The sequence below is a fragment of the Oncorhynchus masou genome, unplaced genomic scaffold, assembly GCF_036934945.1.
Source record: "Oncorhynchus masou masou isolate Uvic2021 unplaced genomic scaffold, UVic_Omas_1.1 unplaced_scaffold_25___fragment_2___debris, whole genome shotgun sequence".
Lineage (NCBI taxonomy): Eukaryota > Metazoa > Chordata > Actinopteri > Salmoniformes > Salmonidae > Oncorhynchus > Oncorhynchus masou.
The window spans coordinates 24749-32988 of record NW_027016746.1 but is presented as its reverse complement, the minus strand read 5'-3'; the positions used below and the strand labels follow the sequence as shown (position 1 = coordinate 32988).

Genomic DNA, 8240 nt, shown 5'->3' with positions numbered 1-8240 from the left:
AGTTAGGACAGTGATGGTGGTTAATAATGATATATTCTAGTTAGGATGGTGATGGTGGTTTATAAAGTTCTATTCTAGTTAGGATGGTGATAGTGTTTAATAAAGATATATTCTAGTTATGATGTGATGGTGGTTAATAAAGATGTATTCTAGTATGGATGGTGATGATGGTTAATAAAGATATATTCGAGTTAGGATGGTGATGGTGGAGTTAATAAAGATATATTCGAGTTAGAATGATGATGGTGGAGTTAATAAAGATATATTCTAGTTAGGATGGTGATGGTGGAGTTAATAAAGATATATTCTAGTTAGGATGGTGATGGTGGTTAATAGATATATTCTAGTTAGGATGGTGATGGTGGTTAATAAAGATATAGTCTAGTTAGGATGGTGATGGTGGTTAATAAAGATATATTCTAGTTAGGATGGTGATGGTGGAGTTAATAAAGATATATTCTAGTTAGGATGGTGATGGTGGTTAATAAAGATATATTCTGGTCAGGAAGGTGATGGTGGGGTTAATAAAGATAAATTTGAGTTAGAATGGTGATGGTGGAGTTAATAAAGATATATTCTAGTTAGGATGGTGATGGTGGTTAATAAAGATATATTCTAGTTAGGATGGTGATGGTGGTTAATAAAGATATATTCTAGTTATGATGGTGATGGTGGAGTTAATAAAGATATATTCTAGTTAGGATGGTGATGGTGGTTAATAAAGATATATTCTAGTTATGATGGTGATGGTGGAGTTAATAAAGATATATTCTAGTTAGGATGGTGATGGTGGTAAATAAAGATATAGTCTAGTTAGGATGGTGATGGTGGTAAATAAAGATAGTCTAGTTAGGATGGTGATGGTGGTTAATAAAGATATATTCTAGTTAGGATGGTGATGGTGGAGTTAATAAAGATATATTCTAGTTAGGATGGTGATGGTGGTTAATAAAGATATATTCTGGTCAGGAGGGTGATGGTGGGGTTAATAAAGATAAATTCTTGTCAGGCGGGTGATGGTGGGGTTAATAAAGATATATTCTAGTTAGGATTGTGATGGTGGATAATAAAGATATATTCTAGTTAGGATGGTGATGATGGAGTTAATAAAGATATATTCTAGTTAGGATGGTGATGGTGGTTAATAAAGATATATTCTAGTTTGGATGGTGATGGTGGAGTTAATAAAGATATATTCTAGTTAGGATGGTGATGGTGGAGTTAATAAAGATATATTCTAGTTTGGATGGTGATGGTGGAGTTAATAAAGATATATTCTAGTTAGGATGGTGATGGTGGAGTTAATAAAGATATATTCTAGTTTGGATGGTGATGGTGGCGTTAATAAAGATATATTCTAGTTAGGATGGTGATGGAGTTAATAAAGATATATTCTCGTTAGGATGTTGATGGTGTTGGTGTTGGTGCCGCTCACCGGGACCGTTAAATTTGTAGCAAAGGTCAGCTACAGGGAACATTTTAGACGGGTCCATCCCGTTCCCTCCCAGCAGCTCCACAAAGTCCCCTGCTCCCGCACATCCTGGGATGGACCTCTGTTGAGAAAGACCAGCTCCATGGATTCACAGGTCATTTCTACTTCCCTCCCTTTCTTTCTTTCTTTCTTTCTTTCTTTCTTTCTTTCTTTCTTCCATCTTTCTTTCTTTCCTTCTACCCATTCACACTCATCTCCACTGACTCCAAGCATCCACTCATCATCACTGGGAGCTAACACAGGTCTCTAGGTCTTTGGCAGGGTAGTTCACGAAACCACTTCCTGCCAGAAGCCAGAATCGCTGATGTTTTCTCTATTCTTCCCCTCTAATCAGGATTTTTGATTCAGACCTCTGACACATGGTGAGTGGAATCTAATTAGTCTAATTAGTGAGAGACATTCATCAACCAAAACATTTCCCAGGGCGAAAAGAAAATCAGCCGTGCTTCGGACCTCTAGGCTCAGATGTTTCCCTGCTCAGGGCTCACCTTGATGGGGAAGTCGTTGAGGTGTCCCAGGCTGAGCTCAGCAATCTTGATCTCTACAGGGTAGATGATGGAGAAGCTGCAGTTCCTGTGCTGCTGGGGTATCACCATGGTGAAGCTGCCCTCTGGTGTCTGGGAGATGATATTACAGGCTGTAGGGGGAGAGGTTGGGGGGGCGGGGGAGGGGCATGAGAAAGGAAAGGGGATAACTTGTCAGTTGCACAACTGAATGCATTCAACAGAAATGTATCATCCGTAATTAACCCAACCCCTCTGGATCAGGGAGGTGCGGGGGGCTGTCTTAATTGACGTCCACGTCATTGGTGCGCGAGTTGGGGGATATATCAGTGTCTCTAGACGTGTTGACCTTATAGCAAAAATGCATCCATTTAAGGGGGAAAATTACTTAGTACAAATGCAAACACACACACACACACACACACACACACACACACAAGTCGGCTTAGACGTGAGCAGCTTGAACAAAATAAAGGGTCACCTAAAGCATTAGCACACAACCCTGGCAATTACAACGTGGTATAAAGTACATTGGCATTACATTGGCATCCTGCCCCATGTTGGCACACCTAATGGCATGCCTGCTATTACGGTCCTTGTCCTTTCTGTACAATGTTTTCCAGTATTTTGTTTATATTTTTCACTGGCATTGAATGTGGGAACGGGAGAACCCATTTTCTCTCATTCGGGATGATATCTCTTCATAAATATACTTACTTCTATGTGCTTTATCTAATTTCGATTGGCCTGTGGCATCCGACCACAGTGCCAGTATAGGCACTTTGTTTCTATTGAAGACCGTGATGTTAATTCTGGAGGAATTGTGAAGGTATCATTGTCCATAATTACTACTTCAACTGGCCGGTGTGATTTTATTTTTCGAGACCGGGACAAGCGGGACCTTGCCCAAAAAGAATAAAAGCCTCTACATGGTCAATCCGACATCTTTTTATTTATTTTTACTTAACCTTTATTTAACCAGGCAAGTCAGTTAAGAACAAATTCTTATTTACAATGACGGCCTAGGGACAGTGGGTTAACTGCCTTGCTCAGGGGCAGAACGACGGATTTTTACCTTGTCAGCTCGGGGATTCGATCTAGCAGCCTTTCAGTTGCAGTGGCCGTACAGCATTTACTGCACTGAGGCCTCCGCAGAAGTCAGATCATTCATAGGCCTACTTCTTGCACTTCGTGGAGCAGATCAGAGCTGTTGTCAAGGAAATTAGTTTGTGTTTATACAGGACCTCTTGCTCCCACCTACCATCAACTAATCATGTCAATGCGGAGATATACAGAGCCCTACGCATTGTTATAACATTTGGGAGGCACGCGCCGATGCGGTACGGAGCTCGATTTGGCTTCCGCAAGCCTCCGGAGAATCTGCAATTGCTTCAAACCTTCTCTATGGTGCCCCCCGGAGAGAGCATAAATTGGCTTTAAACTTATAAATTGGCTTTAAACTTTAGTTGTCCGGATCTGTTTACACTTCAAGGAAATCCGTACAAGATGTATCTTCGACTACGTCTGGAGGTGGTCAGGAAGATCTAATCCCGATCAGTTCACCATGCGACTTTGGATTGTCTACACCTGTCGACATATGTGGGCACAATCAGAATGTGGAGAAGATCAGGACAACTGATGCATGTTAGAACCAGGTATAAACGGGGCTTCAGTTGATGCACTCAAAGTACAACCTTAAAGGTCATTAACACTAAGACTGGCCATCAAGCTAGTGCAGGTCTCTACTCACGGAAAGGGTTGATGGGCTTCCTGACTGTCAGCGTGAAGGAGCTCCCGGCAGTGTGAACGCGGAAGAACAGCATGGCAACGTTCTGAGACGACCGCACGGTTCTCCTGACCGTCCCAGAGTCGCAGTAGTCCACATAGCGTTCCATCAACGGCAGGGCGTGGTCTTGGGAACTAGGGAACTTCTCTCCCTTCATCACCCAGCCATCAAACACCTGGGAGAGGAGAGAGATGTGGACTTAATCAAAAGCATTCAATCAAATCCAATTTCTCTGTAAGCAAAACGAGGGTTCCAAAAAATGCTGATGAACAACCTGTTCACTATAATTGACTTTTAAAGGTGACTTCCGTTTGAGCCAGTGTTCAAGTCAGGAAGTGACTCTTGTGTCTCTGTGTCGTTAATTCCCAACAAGGTATCAACAAAGAACTAACCAAAGATAGACCACAGGGTATCGTTTCCGATGGCAGCAAGTTAAGCATGGTGGGCAGAACAAGCAAGGCGGTGGGCAGAGCCAAGCATGAGCTAGCGAGATCCTATTGGCTATGTATTTGCATATTTTCGTTAGGAAATGCCTACTCTGTGACTCAATTTGCCCTTGCACTCCTTCTAAACAATGCCATTTTTTTTAAACGTCAAATTTCTACAGTTAAGTTTAGCCATTAATTGCGACTGGTTAACCCTTTACACTCGTGGGAATTGGCCGATATGAATATGGCTAAATTGAAATGTTTCTTACAGAAGAAATATGAAAAGCAAATACATAAGCATGGTAGCAATTGAAAGGAACCGTTCTGAGATCATGGGGAAATTATCTGGCCAAAGTTAATGAAACAACAGTCCACCTGACACAAGACTGAATCCAAACATCACACTTGATTTTATGTGCATTTTACATTTACTGTACTTTTCACCGCATTTGTTAATAACGAAATCTGAAAATATTCTGGGATTCTGGACATTTAGCAAGATGATAAGACAAAAACAATACAAGGATTTGAGTGAGAGGACTAACTCCAAGTGGCCAAAACACCTCTCTCCAAAGCGTTTACAGTTCCAAAGTAACTCCAATACACTTTTATGACTCAAAGAAGAATCTTCAGCTATATGGTGCTTTAGCTCTCCCATGTGCCGTTAAGGAACTAGAACAAGCACACTTGTAGTTGTTTTGTTTGGAACACAACCCTGCATCCAAACACAATTACTGGTAAAAAAAAAAAAAAAAAAACCCTGCTCATTATAAATCGTAATCTGGGTCAGCTGGGCGTTACTTGCAAGCTTGTTCTGTTGCCAACAAGACTAGCCAAGTTATAAAACATGATCTTACAGTGTTAGGCTTTCCACAAGGCAATTCAGAGAAGTTGATCATCATTTTGGGGGGCATAGAAAGGAGTCATGTGTGCGTTCAGGCGGGTGTTCTTCACAATGAACAACCCAGGGTACGACCCCATGTCATCTTGTAACTGTACATCAAACACAGCGATGAAAAAAAAAACGTCGACACTGTATATGACATGAGCTGTATAATATAGAAATGTGAAGGGCACATTTGGACTCACGGGTGTTTGGCTTGCTTGTACGACATCAAATCAGTATTATATTATAATCCTCAACGTCTCATCTTTCGAAATACTGCTTTCCGATTAGATGCTTATTAGTGCCCAAAGATGCCATTTTCATCCCACATACGCGTATGAGTGTAAAGGGCTACGGTAAGGGTTAAGGTTAGGCATTAATTCTGACTGGTTACGGTAAGGGTTAAGGTTAGGCATTAATTCTGACTGGTTACAGTAAGGGTTAAGGTTTGGGATAGGGTTAAAACAAAACAAATACAAATGAGTGCCTAGCACTGGGATTGAACCCGCCATCCTTGGAGCCTACTAGATGGTAATAGGTGCTCACGTTGCCCCAAATGGACGGTATTGTAGGCATTTCCCGATGTCCTGGGGACCTGGACAAACGTTGAATACTGAAGTCGATCTGGTGTGACCTGGCTGTAAATCAAGTGTGGGACTCAATTGAAGCCTTAGCACAAATTCACAAAAGTCAAGTAAGAAAATGACACCGGAAAATACCCTATGTTACCCCTGGTGACAGCATCTGCTAAGTGACGGTATCATTTTATGGTATTTCGGAGTCCGTCGTTATCTTCTACTGAGAACGGGTGTTCCCAGGTCAGGGGGTGTATGAGGGGTTTTACGCCAAGCCTCGGGGGAAGAGCACTACTCAGACCTGGGCACGAATAACAACAAAATAATCTGCCGGGAATTTCATCCCCTCAATTGTCTGGAAAAGTAAATCTATCCCTGGACCTGGTGGTGCTGACGTCAGGCAAGGTGAAGATGGGAGGGGAGTAGTATTTGGGATGTATGTGGGTGTGAAAGAGGTGCTGTGCGTGTGTACTTTTCATGTGTGCATGCATGCCACATGTGCGTGTGCGGTTACCTTGATGAAGTCTCCTCCCTGCAGTCGATGTCGACGCTGTCATACTCTACACTGATGACCTGGTTGGGCTCAGCGATGAAGAAAGAAGCACAGCTGAGCTGAGGCCGGTCTGCTGTGAAGGTGAACTGACCCTCTACTGCCACCATGTCCAGACAACCTGAGAGCGGGAGAGGATGAGGACGGGAGGAAGAAAGGGAAGGTGGTGGAGAAGGAGGAGAAATAGAGGGGAGAGGTAGGGAAGAGGGGAAGAAGGAGGGAGGTGGGGGTGTGAGTAACAGAGAGGGGGGGATATAGAGACAGAAAGAGAGATGACATGGAGAATGAGAGAGAAATGGAGACAGAGATGGGGTTAACATTAAATTGTGTGCACATTGGCTGTTGATATTTTTTTTCTGACAAAAATGCAATCTAATATACATTTCCAATTCCTTAAGTAGTATACATCAATTTGTATTTTAGTCAATAAATATTATAATTATATAAATTACAAGAGGCCTTAAATCACACATTTATTATTTTTGATTATTTGGTATTCACACAAATCCATACACAATTGTGACTGAAAAATTCAGAGTTACATTTTATTTACTTTTCATGCTAAATAAAAGCATTTTTGAAGATTTGATCAGGTCGGCAAAAAAAAAAAGATTGCTTCACAGATCGACGGTGTATACGGCAAATATGCATAATAAAGGCTTTTAAGAGAGTACTTCAGTCAGTTACTTACGGAGGGGTCGCCTGTAAATTAATGTCTCGGGTATTTCTCTTTTGAGCTCTGAACTAAGAAGTGCAAATAATCCCTCTGGTGTAATGTCATTTTCCTGCACACAAAAACAACGACATTTAGATAATATTTATAAAAAGAAAGTCAAGATTTAATGTGGACAAGTTGACAACAATATACCGTCAAGCAAGACAACTCAAGTGTTTTAGTAAAGGCTAGCAGTTTACGTAATGCATAAATCAAGTGCACAATGACAGTTATTACAATGGTAACTTTATTTGACTGAGTACAACAAGTTGTAACAACTTTATTGCATTAATTGAGCTCGTATGACAAAGTCTAGTACATTAATACATTAAACACATGGGAACGAAAAAGGTAAATTATCGGGCAAAGTGACTTCAGAGGCTTACCTCGATGTATCTGGTGTCTCCCTTCAGAAATGACAGACATAACACAAGGAAGAAAAGCTGCCCTCGGAAAGTCCCCTCCATATTGCTCAGTATCTTTGTATGAAGTCTCTATCGCACCTCAAGAACAGAACCGGGGAAAGTCTGGTCCTGCGCACCAAGCCGCACTCCTCTTTTATAGGTGGACACACCGCGCGCGTCTCAATAAAAACGTACCCGGTACAGATCAATGGATACACTGTCTCTCATATAGGCTCTACCAACCAGATTGCGTATTTGTGACGAGAGCAAATCAGGAATCACCGTGAGCCTGTGACTCTGTGTCAGATGAGCAGAGAGAGAGAGAGAGATGAGCAGAGAGAGAGGGGGGGCTTCACTTCCTAACCTCCTGCTGGAGACACATATTTCCCTCAGATTACACAGACCAACAAAGAATTTGAGATCCAATTTTGATAAACTCTTATATCTATTAAGTTAAATACCAGTGTGTCATCACAACAGCAAGATGTGTGACCTGTTGCCACAAGAAAAGGGCAACCAGTGAAGCACAAACACCATTGTAGATACAACCTATATTTATCTGTTTATTTATTTTCCCTGTTGTACTACAACTACACAATTTGCACATTGTTACAACACTGTACATTTGAAATGTCTCTATAATTTAAAAAAATGTGTGTGTTGTGCTTACAATTTCTGATTGTTTATTTCACTTGTGTTTATCATCTATTTCATTTGCTTTGGCAATGTAAACATAGGTTTCCATGCCAATATATCCCTTTAAAATAAATTGAATTCAGAGAGAGAGAGAGAAAAAGAAAGAGATAGAGAGCGAGAGAGACAAAGCGAGAAAGACAGAGAGAGAGAGAGAGAGAGAGGGAAAGGGGGGGAGAAACAGAGAGAGAGAGAGAGAGAGAGAGAG

The 8240-nt window shown here is 41.4% G+C and overlaps 1 pseudogene; it reads right to left on the bottom strand.

Annotated features, from left to right (window-relative positions):
* Positions 1–1336: 1336 nt before the first annotated feature.
* Positions 1337–7635, bottom strand: LOC135539120 (corticotropin-releasing factor-binding protein-like; annotated as a pseudogene).
* Between the last annotated feature and the right edge of the window lie 605 nt (positions 7636–8240).